Below are 24,299 nucleotides of genomic sequence, written 5' to 3'. Positions count from 1 at the left end.
CAGCACAGTGGCGCCTGAGTGCTGACGCAACCCATGCTGCGTTCCTGCTCCACATGACTTCAGTCCCAAACAGCAAATGTTGGGGACATGCCAGTTTCTAGTTAGCTGGCATTCATTGCCCTGTTTAGAAATGTACTAATAGTAATGCATTTACCCTTCATTTGATCACTTATTTTCAACTTTCAGATTCTCCCCACCAGATATTCACCAATATCCAAACAATCCACAGACTATTGAAAAGGTAAAGAGAAGGAAGGCAAAGTTATTCAGATTCTAAACACTTGGGGTCCTCATTTTGCCAAGAGGATCCAGTGACTGGTCTGTGGGAGACCCAAGCATTTGAAGAAAACAGAGATTCCTCCTTGCCTCTCCTTTAGAAGGAGGTGGTTGGCAGGAAATCGCGAGGCAGCAAGTTCACAATCACATTGGGATCCCCAGAAAACAAACCTGCCACTTGAGGCATCCCTGGGCCACCCACACCCACCTGGCTGGAGGGAGAGGTGGGGCTCTAAGTTCTCTGAACCTGAACCAGAGGAGGCTTCAGTCCAGGCTCACAGAGAGCAGGAGGGAGCCCGAAGCACAGTGTAGCCTGCTGCCTTCCACCTCCCTCTGCCCGGTTCTGCGTATTTGAACACACCTGATTCAACCTTAGAACTGTTATTTATTCAAGCCTTAACTGGGAGGCAGTGTTTCAAAGGCTCAACACCAAGGTCACTGAAATTGAATTAACCTACCCTGACATCTAATTTAAACTTTTAGATCTGGACCTGCAAATCCGAAGCAAATATTGATTTTAAGTCAGTCAAGGTCATAGTTCCCTAAAAGGAAAGCCCTTTTCCCTCTTCCCACTTCACATGATTCTACGTATTGGTAAAGCCCTCATCATGCAGTGCGTATATGTGGGTTTGTCGACAAAGAGTGAATAGGTGTGAAATGATTTTTCTTGTTTAGATAACTGTAGGTTCACATGCAGTTGTGAGAAACAGTAAACAGAGACCTTGTATACTGTTTTCCTCCAGGGGTAGCATCCTGTCAAACTATAGCACATGACTGCAGCCAGCATACTGACATGGATGCAGCCAGACCTGGACTGCCTCCACCCATAGGACCCTCTTGTGACCCCTCCTGGACACACCCACATTCCTCCCAGACCACCCCTTGTCGACCTGCAACCACTGAACCATTCTCCACAGCTACACTTTTGCCATTTCAAGAATGTTATGTAAACGGAATCATACAGTAATCCTTTGGAATTGGCCTTTTTCACGCAGCATAATTCTCTGGAGAGTTCATTCAGGTTGTCACAGGTATCAATAGTTCATGGTGCGGACGTACAATTTAACATTTCACCCACCGAAAGACATTTGGGTTCTTTCCAGTTTTTCACTATGACAAATAAACAATATAAACATTCATATGCCTGTATTTATGTGAACATAAATTTTGATTTCTCTGGGATAAATTCCCAGGAGTGTAATCGCTGGGTCATATGAGAGTTGCGTATTGTGTTTTAAAAGAAACTGCTAAATTGTTTCCAAAGTGGCTATACTATTTTCATTCCCACCAGCAACTTATGAGTCACCTAGTTTAGCCACATCCTTGCCAGCATTCAAAAGACAGTGGGGCACTGTCTTTTATCTTAGCTCTCCTGAGGGTGTGCAGTGGTACCCAGGCCTTGCACTTCTCCACTGGCTGCTATTGACTGACACCTTTCCGTGGGCTCTTCTGCCATCACTGTGGCATCTTTGGTGGAATGTCTCTATGTCTGTTGCCCATTTTCTAAGTGTATTGTTTGTTTTTCTACTGGTGAGCTTTCAGATTTCTTCATCCTTTATCAACTATGTGGTTTGCACATATTTCCTTCAGTTTGTAGCTCGTCTTTTCATCCACTTCATTGGTTCTTTCACAGAGCATAAGTTTTCTTTTTTTTTTTCTTTTTTTTTTTTTTTGAGGCGGAGTCTCGCTCTGTCTCCCGGGCTGGAGTGCAGTGGCCTGATCTCAGCTCACTGCAAGCTCCGCCTCCCGGGTTCCCGCCATTCTCCTGCCTCAGCCTCCAGAGTAGCTGGGACTACAGGCGCCCGCCACCTCGCCCGGCTAGTTTTTGTATTTTTAGTAGAGACGGGGTTTCACCGTGTTAGCCAGGATGGTCTCGATTTCCTGACCTCGTGATCCGCCCGTCTCGGCCTCCCAAAGTGCTGGGATTACAGGCTTGAGCCACCGCGCCCGGCCACAGAGCATAAGTTTTCAATGTTGGTAAGATCTCATCTATCAATTTTTCCTTTTATGGATCATGCTTTTGGCATCAAATCTAAGACCTCTTTGTTCAGCTTTAGGTCCTAAGTGTTGTCTACTATATATATATATATATATATATATATATTTTTTTTTTTTTTTTTGAGACGGAGTCTCGCTCTGTCGCCCGGGCTGGAGTGCAGTGGCCCGATCTCAGCTCACTGCAAGCTCCGCTTCCCGGGTTTACGCCATTCTCCTGCCTCAGCCTCCCAAGTAGCTGGGACTACAGGCACCCGCCACCTCGCCCGGCTAGTTTTTTTTTTTTTTGTATTTTTTTTTTAGTAGAGACGGGGTTTCACCATGTTAGCCAGGATGGTCTCGATCTCCTGACCTCGTGATCCGCCCGTCTCGGCCTCCCAAAGTGCTGGGATTACAGGCTTGAGCCACCGCGCCCGGCTTCTACTATATTTTTTTCCTAAAACTTTTATAGTTTTATATTTCATGTTTTAATTTGTAATTCATTGTTAGAACTTGTAATTCTAATATAAGATGTAAAACTTAGCTCATGCTTCTTTTGTCTCCCTGTGGACATCCAATTACTCCAGCACTATTTGTTGAAAAGACTATCTTTCTTCCACTGAACTGATTTTGCATCTTTGTCAAAAATCAGTTGGGCATATTTGTGTGGGTCTGTTTCTGAGTTCTCTGTTCTGTTCTACTATCTTTCAGGCTGCCCAGGACCACACTACCCTGATTACTGTGGCAATAATAAGTCCTGGGATTGGGGAGAATGATTCCTCTCACTTTATTCTCCTTTTCCAAGATTGATTTAGGTATTCTAGCTCCTCTGACTTTCCATACAAATTTTAGGATACTCTTGACTATATCTACAAAAAAATTATGTTGGGATTTTGATAAGAATTCTGTTCATCTGTTTGAGGAAAACTGACATCTTTAGTATATTTTGTCTTCCAATCCTTGAATGTGGTATGCCTCTCCATGCATTTAGATCTCCCTTGATTTCTCTCATCAGCATCATGCAGTTTCCAGCACAAAAGTCTTGTACATGTTTGACTGAATTTACACTTGTGTGGTTTTTTTTTTTGGTAATTTTAAGTGGTATCGTATTTTTTATTTTGGTGTCCATAATTTTGGTATTTATGCTATATAAAGACAATTGATTTTTCTATGTTTATCTTGTATCTTGCAACCTTTTTGAACTTGCTAGCTTTAGGAGTTGTTTGTTTTTTTGTAGAATCCTTGGGATTTTATAATCAGATGATCATGCCATCTGTAACTAGAGACTGTTTTAATTATTTCGTTCCAATCCATATGCTTTTTATTTCCTTTTCTTGATTCATTACACTAGCTAGAACTTCCAGTACAATGTTGAATAAGAGCGACGAAGGCAGACAACCTTACCTTGTACCTGATATTATGGAGAAAGTACACAGTTTTCACCATTTAGTGTCATGTTAGTTGTGGGTACTTTTTGTAGGTAGCCATTAATAAGTAAGACGGTCCCCCTCTACTCCTATCTGTCCTAGAGTTTCTTTTTTTTTTTTTTTATCATGTGTGTTAAATTTTGTCAAATACTGTTTCTGCACTGGTTGATATGATTATATTATTTTTCTCCATTAGTTTATTAATATGGTAGATTACACTGATTAATTTTCAAATATTGATCCAGCTTTGCATCCTTAGTATAAACCCAAACTTGGTCATGGTGGATAAATCTTTTTACCTATTGCTTAAATATATTTACCAATATTTTGTTATGGGCTTTTGTGTTATATTCATGAGGGATATTGGTCAGTAGCTTTCTTTCTTGTTTTTGTCTGGTTTTGGTGTCAATGTAATACTGGCTTCATGAGATAACTGAGAAGTATTGCTTCCTCCTCTATTTTTTGGAAAAGATTGTGTAGAATTGGTGTTAGTTTTTTAAATGTTTGGTAGAATTCTTTAGAAAAACCATCTGGGCCTGAAGATTTCTTTTTTGAAATTACTAATTTAATGTATTTAATAGCTATAGGGCTATTCAATGATCTACTTCCTGTTGGGTGAGTTGTGGTAGTTTGTGCTTTTTCAGAAAGTAGTCCAACTTGTCTAAGTTGTCAAATTAATGTGTATACAGTTGTTTGTAGTTTTTCCCCTTATTATCCTTTTGATGTCTGCAGAGTCTGCAGTGATACCTCTGGGGAGTCTCGCTCTGTCACCCAGGCTGGAGTGCAGTAGCACAATCTTGGCTCACTGCAACCTCCACTTCCCAGATTCAGGCAATTCTCCTGTGCCTCATGAGTAGCTGGGACTACAGGTGCATGCCACCATGCCTGGCTAATTTTTGTATTTTTAGTAGAGACGGGGTTTCACCATATTGGTCAGGCTGGTCTTGAACTCCTGACCTCAGGTGATCCACCCACCTTGGCCTCCCAAAGTGCTGAGATTACAGACATGAGCCACCACGCCCAGCCACTTTTCTGTGTTTTATTTCCTTGATTTCAGTTATTTCCTTCCTTCTGCTTTTTCTTTGGGTTTATTTTGCTCTTCATTTTCTAGAGAGGTAGAAAAGAAGCTCCTGAGGTAGAAGCTGAGATTGATTTGAGACTTTTCCTATTTTCTAATGCATGCATTTTAGTGCTAAAAATTCCCCTCTCAGTACTGCTTTAGCTGTGTTCCATAAATTTTGATATGCTATATTTTCATTTTCCTTGTTACAAAGTGGCAAAAAACTTTACTGAATTGTGCCCATGTTCTAGGACTTTGTGGAAGACAGAGCTTAAGAGTAGTGATTTGGCAGAAGAAATCTCTAAGCAGAAAAGTATTCAGAATAGTTTTCCTTAACTGCTTATGGTAAAATTTGAGAACAGAAAATTATTTAAGGACAAAATTTATAATTAAAAGGGAAGCAGAATATAAAGATTTGAAAATTCTCAGCTTGGACATGTAAAGAACAACAAAGAGTATTTAGGGAAGAAAACCAACGGTGTGGCCTAGTTTCATAAGGAGATTAGCATGGATAGAAGGAAGCCTGGTGTTATTCATAAAGATTATGAAATAATGAATCCAAGGGCATTTTGGAGATCTTCAGGGCTACCATGCCCAACACAGCACAGAACAGTTTAGGGAGAGAAGCCCAGGACACCCACGCAACCTCACTGCCCCCATCTGAGGTCTCTATTCTCTACATTCTGGCACAGCATTCCTTGGTCACACAGCTATAGCTCAGGTGTTCAGAGGACGCAAGCGGTGATCCTTGGCAGAGTCCACGTGTTGCTAATTTTGCAGGCACAAAGAGTGCAAGAGCTGTGGGGGCATGGCTTTCTCCTCCACCTAGATTTCAAAGTATGCTGTGGATAGCGTGGGTGCCCCGGCAGAGTCTTGTTGCAGGGACAGAGCCATCACAGAGAGTCTCCACCAGGGCAATGCCTGGTGCAGCTGTGGAGGTAGGGCCACCCCTGAGACTCCAGACCTACCGAGCCACCAGTGTGTAGCCCTAGCTTAGGAGAACTGCTGAGGTGAACTGAGCCAGCAACCCATGGGGGCAGGGCTGCCTGAGACCTGGGGTGCCCAACCCCAACCCAGGGTGTCCAGAAGGTGGGGCATGGAGTCAAAGATAATTCGGCAGCCTCAAGATTTAATGTTGTTGGCCTTGTTGAGTTTTGGACTTACTTGGGGCCTGTTACTCCCTCTTGCCTATTTTTCCTTTTGGAAGGGAAATGTCTGTCCTATGCCTGTCCCACCATTGTACTGTGGAAGCCCAGAACTTGTGCGATTTCACAGGCCCACGGCTGGAGAGGAACATGCCTCAGATGAATTGTGCCTTGAGTCTCACTCATACCTTATTTAGAGGAGAATCTGGAATTTACATTTTTTAATTGGCTTTGGAATAAGCTAAGACTTTTGGGGTACTGGGATGGAATAAATGTATTTTGCATGTGAAAAGAACATGTATTTTGGGGAGCTGGGGGTGGAATGCTATGGCTTGAAGTGTCCCCTCAAAAATCACATGTTGAAACCTAATAGCCAATGCTGTGAACAGGCGGGGTCTTTGGTAGGTGGTTAGGCCAAGGGCTCCTCCTGAACAGAGTCTTCACTGGCCCTCTCACCTTCTACCCTGTGATGCTGGCTCCTTGATCTTGAACTTCTCAGCCTTGAGAACCATGAGGAAATAAATTTTAATAAATTACCCAGTCTGTGATGTTTTGTTATAGCAGCACAAACGCACCACAGTAGACAAGCCCCGCATCTAGAATGCAGAAGACCAAAAGAAGCCCTGGGAACTCACCATCCTGCCACTGCTCCCTGGGTCCTGAGGCCTGTGACTGTTCTGCCTCCTCCTCCCACTCTCAGAGTTGTCCTGTGTGTGCTTCCTACATTGAGTCCAGGGTTCTTTGTTTTACTCTTGAAAAGAGCAAGAAAAAGTACGCCTGTTTCACCTTCCTGGGATGAAGTCTTTTGCGGGTTAGTTTCTAAAGTAAAGCCACGGGATATGCGTCCTCGCAGTGCCTCTTCTGACTATGAGTCCTAATACACCCTTTATTCAGGTTCTCTACCTGAATTCATTCAAAGCGAAGTCCTAAGACAACAAGGAGTGTTAGGTGTCAGCTTCACCACCTAAGAGGAAAACAATGACCTTGAGGAAACCTCATCTGTGACACCCATTTTCGTCACAGCAAAGTCTCAAGGGGCTGGATCAGCAGACACAGAACTCTAAGTCCCTCTGAGCCCTCTGGAATACAACCCCTATTTGTCTTTGTAGTTCCCACTTCCAGCCTATTTGTACAATGTTTAATTTCCTGTAGTAAGGCATGTACTTCAATATAGGTTTCAAAAATTAAACAAAGCAATATGTTAACTCACAGGTAACTAGCCAGTGATGATCTCATGTGGGTCACAACCACACGTGTTTTATTTATTTAGGGATTAAAATTACTATAGTTTCTTTTTTTATCAGAAAGGGAGAAACATTATCTTTAGTCATATGTATTTCTTGAAGGATCTTGGATAGTTTTAGTTAGAATACTTTGGCAGGGTGGCAAAATGATGCTTCCTACATAAATTTTGACTTTTCAAATAAAAAGATGATAAAGCAAAAAGTGATTTAAACATTTTAGCATGAGTTATCAAAAGCTCTAGAATTTCAACAAATACAAATGGAAGAGAGTTTAAAATTTCAAGGAGAAATCTTCTCAAAATATGATACCCCAGAAGAGCCCGGGCTTGTGTGCTGATGAGCTCAGGTTTCCGGTCTGAACATGCAGCAGCTCCTCACCTGTCTGAAGCCATATGGAAGCCACAGGGACCGTCCCAAAGAGAACAAGAAAATTAGAAGAATAAAGTACACAGCACAAACCCATCTCTCCATGGACCCCTCCTCATCAATTCACCATCTACATGTTACTTCTGTACATCTATGATGAATGTCAGTGCCAACCCAATTATTGCTTTTGACAACCTCACTTACCGAAGGTACACACTGTGCCAGGCACACTTGATCATTCTCCCACTAGAAGGAACTGCCATGATACAAGATGCCATCCCATTTCACAGACCAGTGCATAAGGCCATGTGAGCATCCAGGCCTGTCTCCCACTCACTGCGTCTTCCTGCTCAGTAGGGCAGGAACTGCTGCTCAAGGTCAAAAAGGCATCCCAGAAGAATGGTGCTATCACTGCAAAGCAGTCACTACTTTAAAGAAATCTCATGAAAAAAGATCCCAAAGATAGTGACTCAAAATAATTTCTTTATATAATAAGCACTTTAAAAAACATTAATAGACTTTATATTTTAGAGCAGTTTTAGGTTTTACAGAAAAATTGAGCAGAAAGTACAGGGAGTCCTCATATACTCTCCCTCCGCCCTGCTTCCTCCCACAGGTATTATAACTTCTTGCATTGGTGGCCCATACATTATGATTTGATACATCATTATTAACTAAAGCATATCATTTACTTGAGGGTTCACGCTTCCTGTTATGCAGTTTTTTTTTCGGTCTTGAGAAGTGCATAATGTCATGGATCATACAGAATAGTTGCACTGCCCCAAAACTCCTCTATGTGATAAGCACTTTTTAAAATCAAAAAGGCGATGGAATATTCTGTATGACACTGCAATAGTAGATATGTATATAGAGCACCAAGAGTGAGCTTAAACAGCAGCTCCAGGCAGGACACCACTCCCTTCAGGGCCCACCCTGCACCATCTTCCTCAAATGTTTTATAGAAAAAAAAAAAAAAAGAAGAAGTAGTAGTGCCTAATTGGCATTGCATAGATTTTCTTAAGAGCCAGGACTAATATAAAGTGATTTCAAAGCTTCCATTAGGACACCACGAACCCTGGGCCCACAGTGGTGGCATCAGGCAGACCCTGCTCCCTTCTGCACAGAGCTTGCAGAGAAACCCCAGGCAAGCAGGGTGGAGGGGCTTCCTTACGACGCTGATTCCCTGGCTGTTTCAGACGTTCAGGGTTGGTAGGACAGGACTGACAGATTAACAGCTCTTCTGTGGCTTAGCACTGGTGGTGCATGGCCTTTCTGACACGCATACTAGGAATGCGACTCTTGAAAAGGCGGCATCCTCCAACTCCACAGAGAGACCCAGGTGTTCACCCAGGCGAGAGGAGCAGTCACAACGTCTGTGCTGCCTCCAGACACCAGGGCACACATGCGTTGTAGGGATTGGCTCAGTCTGCAAACCCCACTCATGACTGGGCCAGAGCAACGGATTCCCAGTAAATGCGCCTCATGAGCTTGCTCTTCACCCGGGACCCTCCTTCACAGCCAGGGACCCTCCCCTCACAGCCCAGTACCCTCCCCTCACGGCCTAGGATCTTCCCCGCCCATCACGGTCCGGGACCCTCCCCTCACCCGGGACTCACCCCTCAAGGCCCAGGATCCTCCCCTCACAACCTGGACCCTCCCTCACGGCCCGGACCCTCCCTCACAGCCCGGGATCCTCCCCTCACCCGGGACCATCTCCTCACGGCCCTGGATCCTCCCTCAAGGCCCGGGATCCTCCCCTCACCCGGGACCCTCCCCTCAAGGCCCAGGACCCTCCCTCAAGGCTCAGGACCCTCCCCTCACGGCCCGGGATCCTCCCCTCACAACCCGGACCCTCCCCTCACAACCCGGGATCCTCCCCTCACAACCCGGACCCTCCCCTCACAACCCGGGACCCGCCCCTCACAACCCGGACCCTCCCCTCACAACCCGGACCCTCCCCTCACAACCCGAGATCCTCCCTCACAACCCGAGATCCTCCCTCACAACCCGGACCCTCCCCTCACAACCCGGGACCCTCCCCTCACCCGGGACCCTCCCCTCACAACCCGAGATCCTCCCTCACAACCCGGACCCTCCCCTCACAACCCGGGGTCCTCCCTCACAACCCGGACCCTCCCCTCACAACCCGGGACCCTCCCTCACAACCCGGACCCTCCCCTCACAACCCGGGATCCTCCCTCACAACCCGGACCCTCCCCTCACAACCCGGGACCCTCCCCTCACAACCCGGGATCCTCCCTCACAACCCGGACCCTCCCCTCACCCGGGACCCTCCCCTCACAACCCGGACCCTCCCCTCACAACCCGGGACCCTCCCCTCACCCGGGACCCTCCCCTCACAACCCGGACCCTCCCCTCACAACCCGGACCCTCCCCTCACAACCCGGACCCTCCCCTCACAACCCGGACCCTCCCCTCACAACCCGGGATCCTCCCTCACAACCCGGACCCTCCCCTCACAACCCGGGACCCTCCCCTCACAACCCGGGATCCTCCCTCACAACCCGGACCCTCCCCTCACCCGGGACCCTCCCCTCACAACCCGGACCCTCCCCTCACAACCCGGGACCCTCCCCTCACCCGGGACCCTCCCCTCACAACCCGGACCCTCCCCTCACAACCCGGACCCTCCCCTCACAACCCGGACCCTCCCCTCACAACCCGGGACCCTCCCCTCACCCGGGACCCTCCCCTCACAACCCGGACCCTCCCCTCACAACCCGGGACCCTCCCCTCACCCGGGACCCTCCCCTCACAACCCGGACCCTCCCCTCACAACCCGGGACCCTCCCCTCACCCGGGACCCTCCCCTCACAACCCGGACCCTCCCCTCACAACCCGGGACCCTCCCCTCACCCGGGACCCTCCCCTCACAACCCGGGACCCTCCCCTCACAACCCGGGATCCTCCCTCACAACCCGGGATCCTCCCTCACAACCCGGACCCTCCCCTCACAACCCGGGACCCTCCCCTCACCCGGGACCCTCCCCTCACGACCCGGGACCCTCCCCTCATGGCCTGGACCCTCCACTCACAACCCGGGACCCTCCCCTCACAGCCCAGATCCTCCCTCACGGCCCGGGACCCTCCCCTCACGGCCTGGACCCTCCACTCATAACCCGGGATCCTCCCCTCATCCCGGACCCTCCCCTCACAACCTGAATCCTCCCCTCACCCGGGACCCTCCCCTCACAACCCGGACCCTCCCCTCACAACCCGGGACCCTCCCCTCACCCGGGACCCTCCCCTCACCCGGGACCCACCCCTCACGACCCGGGACCCTCCCCTCATGGCCTGGACCCTCCACTCACAACCCGGGACCCTCCCCTCACAACCCAGATCCTCCCTCACGGCCCGGGACCCTCCCCTCACGGCCTGGACCCTCCACTCATAACCCGGGACCCTCCCCTCATCCCGGACCCTCCCCTCACAACCTGAATCCTCCCCTCACCCGGGACCCTCTCCTCACAGCCCGGGACCCTCTGTGAACCCCTGGCCCGCAGGGCTCAGCTCCTCAATGCTGGTCTGAGAGGCCCGGGAGCGTCTCCCTCTCAGTTCTCCTCAGTTCTCGGGGCCGCGCTGTCCCCGTTGCCACCGGGATCCCCTCACCCCGCCTGCTGAGCCTCCCGCCGGGTCCTTCCTGTCCGCCTGAAGCCTGTGGAGGCTTCCAGAAAATGCTTCCAGATCTCCGCCTGTCCGAGCCGGGCCACCGCAGGCTGCTTGGGCTCCCGGCGGTGTGGTCCCCCCAGGAAGGAACTGCGAGCACTCCCGCCTTCCCCGTCTGCCCGCGGGTACCGGACTGGCCGGTAGGGTCCCGCCCCCGCGCCTCCTCCGCCCCCAAGCCCCTGACCTCAGGCCCTGGGCGCCTCCACGGGGCCTCCTCCTTGGAAGGCGCAGAGCCCCGGCTCCGGCTGCGGTGTTGCAGGCGCAGGCTGCCTGGAAGGCACCACGCGGGGAAAAGCGGCCGGTCTCTCAAAGCCGGGGCCGCAGCGCCCCGGCCCCTGCAACCAAGGCCGCGCCTCTCCTGGGCGCCGGCGCCCTCTGTTGGGCATGCTGGGCCCTCACGCCTGCGGCGCGGAGCCGGGAACCGGGAGCTGGGAGCCGCCGCCCTCCCCGCGCCTGGGCTCTGCGGCCAACTCCAGCCGGGGGCCCTAGAACTCGACCGCCACCCGCAAACCACAGCCTCGTGAGTGGGGCGCATGGCGTCGGGACTCAGCACCGGCGCCGCGGGCACAGGCGTGGCTGCCCCACCTGAACTCAGGCTGCGCAGGGAGGCGAGGCCTTCGCAGGCTGCGAGGCCCACGCAGGCGGCGGCGAGCACCGGAGCGGCCCGAGATGCACGAAGGCCGCGCGCGAAGCCCGCGAAGCAAGGCCCGCAGTATCCTTGCCCTGACTTAGCCGAGGGCTCCAAACATTGTGCTTAAATAGTAGAACAAGCAAACGATTTTGCCCAATAGAAGATCCAATGAGTCCTAAATACATATTCCTCCTCCGCTCGTCTGTCCCGGCAGCGCCGGCGGGGACCAAAGGTGCGGACGCGCTGCGCCCCCACCCCTGAGCCGCCCCGGCCCTCAGGAAACTCAGAAGGAACCGCGGGCCCCGATGAGCCCGAGGGAGCACCACCGAAACCCTTGGAGGAGACACAGGAGAAAGTCCTTGTAGTCTTCGATTAGGTGATGGCTTCTTAGCACACAAGAAGCACAACAACAACAACAACAAAAAGATCAATTAAACTTCATCACAATGTAAAACTTTTATGTTTTATAAAACACCATTAAGAAAGTGAATACAACCTACGCAATTGGGAGAGTGTTTCCAAATCTGAGCGATTTGCCTCCGAAACACATTAAGAACTCTCACAACTCAACAATAAAAAAGACAACCGCATTCACATATGAATAAACACTTCCTTAAAGACGATATAAAATGGCCAATAAACATGTGAAAAGATGGTCAACATCATTAGTTGTAAGGGAAATGTAAATCAAAACCACAATGAGATACGCTTCACCTGCACTGGGAGGCTAGAATAAAAGACAGAAAAGACAGGTAAGAATAGGTGTTGGGGAGGATGTGGAGAAACCAGAACCCTCCCACATGGCTGCTGGGAACACAGAACAGTGTAGCCTCTGTGAAAGACAGTCAGTTCCTTACAGAATTAAACAAAGGCCGGGCGCGGTGGCTCATGCCCATAATCCCAGCACTTTGGGAGGTCGAGGCTGGAGGATCACTTGAGTCCAGGAATTTGAGACCAGCCTGGGCATATGGCGGAACCCTTTCTCTACTAAAAATACGAAAAGTAGCCGGGTCTGGTGCTGCGCACCTGTAGTCCCAGCTACTTGGGAGGCTGAGGCAGGAGAATTGCTTGAGCCTGGGAGGTAGAGGTTGCAGTGAGCCAAGATCGCACCACTGCACTCCAGCCTGGGTGACAGATCGAGACTAAAAAAAAAAAAAAGAAGTTAAACATAGAGTTACCGTATGACCAGGCGATTCCACTTTTACATATATACTTAAAAGAAATGAAAACATATATCCGCATTAAAACTTGTACATGAACGCTCACAGCAGCAGTATTCACAATGGCCAACAGCAGAAACAATCCAAATGTCCAACAGCTGATGAATGGATGAAGTGTGCTCTATCCAGACAAGGGACTATCAGGCAGCCATAAGAAGGAAGGAGGTACTGATTCATGCTACAACATGGGTGAACCTTGAAAACTGCTGAGGGAAGGCAGCAAGACACAAAAGGCCACAAGTCATATGATCCCATTTACATGACATGTCCAGGATGGGTGGCGATAGCAACAGAAAGTACATTCGTGGTTACAAGGGATTGGAGAGAAGTGGGGATGGGGAGCAACTGCTAATCGGTGTGGGTTTGCTTTTGGGGTGATGAAAATATTCTAAAATTAGATAGTGGAGATCACTGTGCAACTCTGTGAATATGTCCAAACCACTCAACTGTACACACTGTATGGTGAATTGTTATGGTGTGACCTATGCCTAAATGAAGCTGTTATTAAAAATAAAGTGAATGCTGGACCAGACAATCTGCAGACATCCACCAGCCCCTCGTGGACAATGACAGTGGGGCTTTTTGAATGAATTCCCCTCATAGACTTTCCCTGCAAACCAGTCAGAAGCCCACTGAGAAACATGGCGAGGACATGAGCCCCCCGAGGGTGGTCACCTGCAATTCTTTAAGTCACATCTGCATGAGGCCTCGGCTGGATGCTCCTTGCAGCTATGTTTCTGGGAGCCTGCACCTCAAAGCTTACCAGGTTTTTGCTAGAAATCTCTCAGGCCTCTCTAAGCACCTTCCTGGCTCTGCACTTCCATTTCTTCCAAATGCCATTCCAAAATGTCCCCATCATCTTCACACACCATATCCTTTGGACACACGTCAACCCTAAATACAGAAGGGAAAATAGAAGGGCAGCTCAGGAGAGTGCTGTCCCACCTTTCCTGCCCAACGGCACCCTCTGCTGGCATGTGGGGATGGTGCGGAGAAGGACTTAGGACATGGCCAGGCCTACCAGGTGGGTGGAGAGAATGTTAGGTCACCCACAATAGGGGAGCAGAACCACATCAAGAAATTGTCCCTGCACCCACTGGACATTCCTACAGGCAAAACTTGGTTACCTGCATCTGAACTCATTCACTTCATTTAACACGTAACTAGACAGAATTTTTTTACTTATTTAAAACTAGACTAGATTTTCTTAGAATAAATTATTGTGTAAATCAAACAGGTGCACCATGGTTTTAGGAACTTTATCCAGAGGTTTTGCAGTTTCAGAAAACTCCATGACCACATCAAAGCTATTTGTGAACTCAATCACCTGATATCCACACCTGTGCCCGCCTACACCTGTGTTCACTCAGGATGCTCCACACACAGAGTGTGCTCAATACTAATAGATTTACATTTTACTATAAGTTATTTTCCTTTTACACCTAAAGGAAATGTACTAGGAATTTTATTTCAAATAGAATTCCAATAGAAATTATATAATATATTTGAATACATAGTTTGATATAATTTATATTTGAATTACATATAATATATAATATGAAATATGTATAATATGAAATATGTATATATGTATACATGGCTTATGGGCTTCCGGAGTGCCACCACACACACCACACAGACCTGTACCCTGGGCTTTGTGAACAGGACACATCCCAGGAACCATGTTTCTAAAGCAAACCAAGACACCACCAAGATAAAACAAGGTGGCATTATGGGCTGATGACCTGAATTTTTGTAGGTTGCATTTTTATGTGATAACCATGATGGCCACTCTGACCCTGCGGAAAAAATGGTGAAAATATGCACCCTATGGTGGTGCCAGACACAGCGGGGCTGCTAGGCGGATTTCACATCCAGAGCATGTGTCTGATTCAGTCACTCTGGGCTTCATGCTCCCAGGCAGTCCTCTCCAGGGACTGTACAAGGAGGAGGGTGGGCTCAGAGATCATGACCTCGGAGCAAAGAAAGGTGCTGACCGCGTTCTAAATCACACGCGACCCAAATGCTGGGGTCTGCATAGGTAGCTAAGTAACTACAGAGCAAGCCCATGAAGATGTGGTTCTTTTAAGTGCTCATGCAATGAACCATCGATATTTGGCATACATATACAAATATGTGCATAGTGAATACGTTATGCCATTTTTGTAGCTACATTTATGTTTATAGTAATACACATAAAGCTATACAGAAGACTGACTGCAAAACAATATATTCTAACTGCAAAAACTGATTTAAATGTACACGTATATATAAGAAAAGATTCATATTCAAGTGTTGGCACACGAGGTTTCAAAGTCAAAATGGAAGCTGTCTATTTTGCCATGTCCCTGAAACCCACTGAGAGGTGACCCACATAGGCAGTGGGCAGGGAGCTGGGCCAGGCAGTACACAGCCGGCAGGCCCTCAGGGCCTTCCCCACCCCAACGGACCGCAGGAAGTGACTGCCCACAAGCCATCTGGCTTGCCCGGCGCCTCCAGAATTCTGCATTCAGTTCCATTCAAAGCCTGGGCACCTTCCCGGTGCTGGCACTGGAGATGCATTCATGAAACTCCCTGTCTCCAGACAGATGAGACAGTGAAATGAACAACTAGAGTTTCTGGCGGTGTCAAAATAAACCAGTTATAAACTACTTATCATAAAACACAGATTTACATGAAAAAGTGTCAAGATTTTTTTTTTTTTTTTGAGACGGAGTCTCGCTTTGTCGCCCGGGCTGGAGTCCAGTGGCCAGATCTCAGATCACTGCAAGCTCCGCCTCCCGGGTTTACGCCATTCTCCTGCCTCAGCCTCCCGAGTAGCTGGGACTACAGGCGCCCGCCACCTCGCCCGGCTAGTTTTTTGTATTTTTTAGTAGAGACGGGGTTTCACCGTGTTAGCCAGGATGGTCTCGATCTCCTGACCTCGTGATCCGCCCGTCTCGGCCTCCCAAAGTGCTGGGATTACAGGCTTGAGCCACCGCGCCCGGCCTCAAGATGTTTTTAAAGACAAAATATTTATTATGAAAACAATGAGAAATGAAATTCTTGCATAAGGAAACTGACGCACCTCAACATTATATGTCTCGTTCACTCCGAAGCTGGAAGAACCTGCCTGGTCCCCGCGTGGCAAGCCAGGAGGTCGCTGCCTCCAACCCAACACCTCCCCACCCCCTGCACTGGCCCTACTGCCCTCCATGGCCCTCCAAGTTGCCCTAGCTTTCCTGCCTGGCCACAGCACCTGCCTCGGTGGTTGTGGGAGCTGGGTTAGTGAATGTGTGCTCCCCACAACCTTGCCCTGGTAGCGCCCAAACGTTGGTTGTTATATAGGCCACGCAAAAGGCAGGTCTTTTATAATAAAACAGTTGACATCAGCATGATAAAACTGAGGCCAAAAATATGTTCAATTTTCAAATCGACCATTTTGGTTTAAAAAACAAAACAAAAGAAAAAACCTCTTAACACCCCAGTTTCAGGTCCCAAATCTGCCGTCAACGCTGCCGCAGTCACATTCCTGCAGTTCCTTCATTTTACAATGAAACAAATTGTGAACAAATGTGGACCCGAAAGAGCCCACCCTGAGTGCCCAGCTGGGCCTGTTTACAACAGCCCCAAGAGGCTGCTTGACGACAACAGGCCACATGCTCTGAGCCCCCCCAGAACCCACACCTCTAGTCAACTTCTGGACTTTCAGAGCTCACCTGAACCAGCCACTCAGCGCTCACCTGAACCAATCAACCAATTAACCAGTCAACCAATCAGCACTCACCTGAACCAATCAACCAATTAACCAGTCAACCAATCAGCACTCACCTGAACCAATCAACCAATTAACCAATCAACCAATCAAAGCTCACCTGAACAATCAACCAATCAAAGCTCCCCTGAACCAGCCACTCAGTGCTCACCTGAACCAGCACATAAGAACTCACCTGAACCAACCAATCACAGTTCACCTGAACCAACCCCTCAATGCTCACCTGAACCAGCCATCAGTGCTCCTCTACCTTGGCTAATCAGGGCTCAGCTGCATCACCCAATCAGGGCTTAGCTGTATCAACCAATCAGAACTAACCAAATTTGAATCCTTCATGTGTATAAATGGACCTGAATGGGACCTGGGCAGGACCCATCATTATAAAACCCAAACCCTCTCTGCGTTCTCTGAAATACACTTTCCTTCACACCAAAGGCTGCAGCTCCCAGGTTTGTAAACCGTTCACTGGAATAAAGTCTTTCCTCCGAACTCCTTTTCAAAGAACTTTTGTTCACAAAATAATTTACCATCAGCTTTACCTAAGGCTTCTAAACAATGTATTAAGAACATGTTCTAGATTTCTTTTGAAGTGAAGATAACATCTACCATACTATAATTTCAAACCTGGAGTTTAAAAAATATGTAATCATGCTGGGTCCGGTGGCTCACGCCTGTAATCCCAGCACTTTGGGAGGCCGAGGCGGTCAGATCACGAGGTGAGATCAAGACCATCCTGGCTAACACGGTGAAACCTCGTCTTTACTAAAAATACAAAAAAAAGAAAAAAAAAAAATTAGCCGGGTGAGGTGGTGGGCGCCTGTAGTCCCAGCTACTCGGGAGGCTGAGGCAGGAGAATGGCGTGAACCCGGGAGGCGGAGTTTGCAGTGAGCCAAGATCACGCCACTGCACTCCAGCCTGGGTGACAGAGTGAGACTCCATTTCAAAAAAAAAAAAAAAGTGATCATCCCAGCACTTTGGAAGGCTGATGGGCAGATCACTTGAGGTCAGGAGTTTGATATCAGCCCGGCCAATATGGTGAAACCCCATCTCTACTAAAAATACAAAAAAATTAGCTGGGCATGGTGGCAGGTGCCTGTAATTGCAGCTACTAGGGAGGCTGAGGCAGGAGAATAGCTTGAGTCCAAGAGGCAGAGGTTGCAGTGAGCCAAGATCAAGCCACTGCACTCCAGTCTGGGCAACAGAGCGAGACTCTTGTCTCAAAAGTAAATAAATAAATAAATACACACATAAATAATCATTTTAAGTAAAATTATTGTACTTTACAGTGATGGAGAACAGTCATATCTGTGAGGTTTGGATTTGCAGATTCAATCTGCTGCAGATTGAAATATTCTATTGCATCTGTACTGAGCATATTTCTCATGACTGTCTCAAACAATACAGCGTAAAAACTATTTCACAGCATTTACATTGTATTAGGTATTATAAGTAACCTGGAGCTGATTTAAAGTCTACGAGGGAATGCATGTAGGTTACATGCAAATTCTACAGCGTTTTACATCAGAGATGATGGTATCTACACTCCATTGTTATGAAAAGACATATCCTAGGAAACAATTTCCTAATATAACCTGAATTATAAATGTTTGGGAGCATACTGTAAAACATTTCAGATTATTTCCAGATTAGGGAAAAATCTTTTACCAGCAGTTTGAGGTAAATAAACTTGTTAAGACATCCCTGAATTTTCTGCCGCCAGTGAATAAATCACACCCCTTGTCACCTCCTTCTCTTCTTCCCCACAAAACATCTCTTCCCAAATAACTAGCATTAGATCAAAGGCTTTCACCCAAAGCTCACTAACTACATTAAATGGCAGAGACTGATTAGGAAAACTGTGTTTATTCCTGGGCTGCAGGACCAAAGCACCATAGACTGGGTGGCATAAAAAATAGTAAATTTATTCTCTCTGCTCTGGAGGCCGGAAGTTGAAGGTCAAGGTGTCGGCAGGACTGGGTCCTTCTTGGGGTTTTTTTTTTTTTTTTTTTTTTTTGAGACAGAGTCTCACTCTGTTGCCCAAGCTGGAGTGCAGTGCAGTGGCACGATCTTGGCTCACTGCAACCTCTGCCTCCCGGGTTCAAGTGATTCTCCTGTCTCAGCCTCTCAAGTAGCTGGAATCACAGGTGCATGCCATTGCACCCAGCTAATTTTTGTATTTTTAGTAGAGATGGGGTTTTGCCATGTTGGCCAGGCTGGTCTCGGATTCCTGACTTCAGGTGATCCACCCACCTTGGTCTCCCAAAGTGCTGGGACTAAAGGCAAGAGCCACCATGCCTGGCCAAGGGCTGGGTCCTTCTGAGGCTGTGAGGGAAGGATTGGGTCCAGGCCTCTCCCAGCTTCTGCTAGTTGCTCCTGATCCCTGGTGCTCCTTTGCTTGTGGTTGCATCACCCCCATCGTGGCCTCCATCATCACACGGCCTTTTCCCTGTGCCTGTGTCCAAATTTCCTCCTTCTATAAGGACACTAGTCATATTGGACTAGGCAACCCCCACTCCTGTATGATTTCATCTTAACTACAGATGCTCCCCAACATATGATGGGGTTATGTCTGATAAACCCAGTGTACATTGAAAGTATCGTAGGTAGAAAATGCACTGAATACACTTGACCTACCAAACATCACAGCTCAGCCCAGTTATCTCAACTCAGAACACTCACATTAGCCTACGGTTGGGCAAAATCATGTCACAGAAAGCCTGTCTTAAAATGAAGTATGGGGCCAGATGCAATGGCTCACTCCTGTAATCCTAGCACTTGGTGGGAGGCCGAGGCAAGTGGATCACCTGAGGTCAGGAGTTCGAGACCAGCCTGGCCAACATGATGAAATCCCATCTCTACTAAAAATACAAAATTAGCCAGGCATGGTGACACGTGCCTGTAATCCCAGCTACCCAGGAGGCTGAGGCAGGAGAACCGCTGGAATCTGGGAGGCAGAGGCTGCAGTGAGCTGAGATCGCGCCACTACACTCCAGTCTGGGTGACAAGAGTGAGACTCCATCTCAAAAAAAAAAAGTACGGAATATCTCATGTAATTTATTGAATACTGTACTGAAAGTGCAAAACAGAATGACTGTATGGGTATTTGAGGTATGGTTTCTAGTGAATGCACTTTGCTTTTGAACCATCATAATGTCAAAAAATTAAATCCAACCACTGTAAGTTGAGGGCCATCTGTGATTACATACATTTGCAGTGACCCTAACACATTTTGAGGTACTGGGGGTTAGGGCTTCAACATACAACTTTTAAGGGGACACAATTCAACCGCCTTGCTGGATTTCAATCTTGTAATGTGATCTTATCACCTTTTCTAAAGTATTTATTTGTTGGGGAACATGAACACTAACGTGTCCAGGACCAGAAAGCAAAGTCAAGCTTCAAATGACTCCATTAATGCCTCTGGCCCAAGCATTGCGGGGAGTAGCAGGGGCGCCCATGGGGAAAGGCTGGCCTATTTGTAACGTGGGGTGTCTGAAGTGTCTCCGGGAGGCCAGCAGTGCCAGGCAGCGCTTAGTAGCCTCCAACTTTCCACCTGCCTGTGGAAGGGCCGCCCCAGCACACAGCCCCAGCACACGTGACCTCTTACCCCAAGTCACGGTGACAGCATCTGCTTGCAACTGGGCGGCTAAGAACGGGCAGCACAGCCAGAGACAGAGTCGGGGTCCCAACCAGTGGTTCTCAAAGTGGGGTCTCCAGACCAGCAGCAGCAGCGGCGGCAGCATCCCCTGGAACTCTGCACACTCTTGGAGCCCACACCAGACCTCTGGACTCAGAGACTTTGGATGTGGGGCCCAGGGAACTGAGCTGCACAAGCCTGGAGGGTGCTGAGGCACAGCGCAGTTTAAGGCCCTGTTCTAGCTCACCCTGCCGGCCCCTTCCCTGGCCCCGTGGCAATCCTGTCACAGGCACTGGATAAAGATGTGCAGACCACATGCCTGACTCAGGGCAGGTCCCTCTGGAGACAGTGCTGAGCCTCCCCGCTGTGGACTGGGATTCCTGTTGCTACAGTGGGAAGGACGTGTGCCCTGCAGGCTGCTGGGGGCCTCAGGGGCATGCTGCATATGGTGACAGTCACATTCCTGTGGCGAGCAGGGGGCTTCCATGCATCTGCCACCAGGGTCCCTGCCAGGGAGGTGGATGCACAAGTGAATGGCCAGATCCCAGCCCCTGGTGGGAAACAGGGTTAAGACATGGATTCCTTATACCTTAAAAGCCAGGAACCCAGTGAGCAAATAAATGAATGGGCAAAAGGCTGGATGAAGTTTTATGAAATGAGCAGAATGAGAATTTTGATTTCTATTTATTTACTAGGGAGCAGAGCTCAGGAGGAGGTCAGTACCTGCAGATGGCATCAGCACTGGACACAGACTGCCCAGCAGAAACCCAGGCCATGCCTGCTAAGTGCCCTTTCCTCCTGCAGACATCTGTTAGAAACGTATCCTCTGGGCCCGCCACAGGGGCTGCAGGGCAGAGCCGTCAGGGACACGGCTTGGGTTCTCCTGCCTGCTCTTTGCTGACCAATGGACAAGGGCCAGCTACGTGATGATTTCTGCTATCTATGAAATGGGTTAATAAGACTCGGGCACGCCTCGCAGGGTTGTCATGAGGATGAAGAGTTAACATCAACATATTCCATTTTGTGCACTACTAGAAATATTTGTGTGAAATAATGAAAACACCTGCTCACATATTAGAAGAAAAATACCGAGATCCCAGACCCTGCTTTCTGAATCTGCAGCCCGGCCAGGGCCATCCTGGGACCTCTCCTGTTCTCCCTCAGTGCATGGTCCCAGCACTCAGGCTTGGAAGGCGGCATGAGGCTGGATCTGGTTGGTCCTGACCTGCACGGCTGTCAAGCCTCTTGCTAGAGCCAGGCCTGGGAGAGTAGACGCAGGGCTCGTGACAGAACAGACCTCAGTATTCCTGGAGCACTACTTCCACAGGAGCTCCTGGTAGGAGGAACGACTGGCAGAGGAACCTCCAGAATTCCAACCACGCAGACCTCCCTGAATACAGAGCCCAAGAAGATGGCAGCCTGGGCATCTCTGAAAGTCCCATCGGATCAGACACACAACTGTAGCCAACTCCTGCAGGGCCAGAGCCTGGACCTCCAGGAGGCTATGGGTCTCCCAGAAGGCTCTGGGCCCAGCACACCTGCTCCTCAGCTTGTGGTTAAAATTGTTTCTTTCTTTCCTCCCTCCCTCCCTCCCTCCCTCCCTCCCTTCCTTCCTTCCTTATTTGAGATGGAGCCTTGCTCTGTCACCCAGGCTGGAGAGCAGTGGCACAATCTTGCCTCACTGAAATCTCCACCTCCTGCGTTCAAGCAATTCTGTCTCAGCCTCCTGAATAGCTGGGATTATAGGCGTGTGTCACCACACCAGGCTAATTTTTGTATTTTTAGTAGAGACGGGGTTCCACCATGTTGAAACCAGGCTGGTGTTCAACTCCTGACCTCAGATGATCCACCCGCGTTGGCCTCCCAAAGTGCTAGGATTACAGGTGTGAGCCACCGTGCCCAGCCAAATTCGTTTATTTCTCTTTTGCTAAAATACAAATACCTATGAGGGGCCACACAGGCCCACTGACAGTACTGAGATGCTTCTTTTTTAAGTAACTTTGTTTAACTCTGTTTAGCTTTGTTTAGAACAGCTTTAGATTTACAGCAAAACTGACATAGAATAGGGCTACCACACACCCCTCCCCCAGTGTCCTCCAATATTCATATCTTAAGCTTATGGTGCCTTTGTTGCAATTAATGAGCCAATATTGATGCATTATTATTAACTATGCACAGTTTATTCAGGTTTTCACAGTTTTTGCCTAATACATTTTTCTGTTGTAGGATTCAGTCCTCCTGCCTCCTTCGGCTCTTCTCGGCTGTGACAGCTTCTCAGAGTTCCCTTGTTTTTGATGACTTTGACAGTTTTGAGGGCTATTGGTGAGGTATACTAGAAGCCTCTGTTGCAGTCTGACATCTTTCTCGTGATTGGAGTGGGGAGGATATGCTTGGGGAGGAAGAACACAGAGGTAAAGTGCCATCCTGGTTGCACCTTACCCAGGGCACATGCGTCCACATACCTGGTCACCATCGGTGCTGACCTCAATCGCCTGGCTGAGGTCGTCAGGTCCTCTGCTGGGAAGTTACTCTTTCTCTCTCTTTCCATCTTGAACTCTTTGGAACAACATAGCTGTGCGCATCCCTCGCTCAGGAAGTCGGGATCTGAGCTCCCCTCCTTGACGGCAACTCACCTACATGAAAGATGGGGAATTCTTCTGCAGGGGAGACTTGTCTCTTCTCTCCAGTCATGTATTAATATCTATTCAATCATTTATATCAGTGTGGACTCATGCTTCTTCATCGCGTTCTTGGGGTTATAATACAATGAGACTTGCCTTTGCTGCTCAAGTTGTTCTGCTTTGGCCGTAGGGTGTTCGGTGCTTCCTGCGTCCCTCTGGCCTGCCCCCATCCATGTGGGTTTGGATTTTGTTTTGTTTGTTTTGTTCCTTCCTCTCTGGCACTGTAAGATGATCCAGTCTCATCTTGCATACTTCCTGCCCCCATCCTAGAATCCGCGGTTTCTCTAAGAAGCCCTGTTGCTTCTACTGAAGAATGGAATTAGAAACCAAGATCTGGCCATCGGGGGGCGCTCGTGGACACTGGGTGCTGCTGCTTCCAGGCCCTCTCAGCTGTCAGGGCAAGGAGAGGCACGTGTGTGCTATGGGGTGTGCACAGTGTATGTCGCCACCTGTACCTTCACTAAGCTAAGCGTGAGTTCACACTGACGCCGCACACCTGCTGCTACAACACGGGTGGTTCTCAACTCCTCCTTGCTCATCTGTAGCCTCTCCTGGAGCGGTGAGAAAGCAGCTCCCACTGCAGACAGCCGCTCACCTAATCGCTCAGTTTCAGCTTCAGGCAGAGCAGCATCAGCATTACCGACCTGTATCTATGTGAAACGACGTAATTAAGTGGAGTCTGGGGTGTTTGTGTGGCTTCTTTTGCCTCTAGTTTCACAGACCCCACTCGTGCCGAGTCACACAGGTCAGCACCCTGTTCCTCTCCTTCAGTGAGGCGGTTTCATGCATCCGTCAGCACAGGTTGGCTCTCATGTCTTGGTCTGCATTCCGGAATTTCCTGGGACCCCTCTGACCTAAATGATTTTTGCTATATATTTATGTATTTATTTATTTGAGATGGAGTCTCACTCTGTCACCTGGGCTGGAGTGCAATGGCGCAATCTCGGCTCACTCCAACCCCTGCCTCCTGGGTTCAAGCAGTTCTCTTGCCTCAGCCTCCTGAGTAGCTGGGATTACAGGCACACTCCACCACGCCCGGCTAATTTTTGTATTTTTAGTAGAGACGGGGTTTCACCACGTTGGCCAGGTTTGGTCATGAACTCCTGACCTCAAGTGATCTGCCCGCCTCAGCCTCCCACACTGCTGGGATTACAGGCATGTCCTAAATGATTTTTAAATTTGCAGGTATTAAGATTT

At 48.7% G+C, this 24,299-nt stretch overlaps 1 protein-coding gene across 4 annotated transcripts in view; it reads right to left on the bottom strand.

The window, feature by feature from the left end:
* The window catches only part of MCF2L (MCF.2 cell line derived transforming sequence like), a 194,006-nt gene that overhangs the window by 142,898 nt on the left and 26,809 nt on the right, over window positions 1-24,299 (bottom strand). The gene's annotated exons all lie outside the window — the stretch shown is intronic.

This window comes from Rhinopithecus roxellana, chromosome 18 (assembly GCF_007565055.1).
Source record: "Rhinopithecus roxellana isolate Shanxi Qingling chromosome 18, ASM756505v1, whole genome shotgun sequence".
Taxonomy (NCBI): domain Eukaryota; kingdom Metazoa; phylum Chordata; class Mammalia; order Primates; family Cercopithecidae; genus Rhinopithecus; species Rhinopithecus roxellana.
Note: the sequence above shows the minus strand (reverse complement) of the source record. Positions and strands in the feature narration are given on the sequence as shown.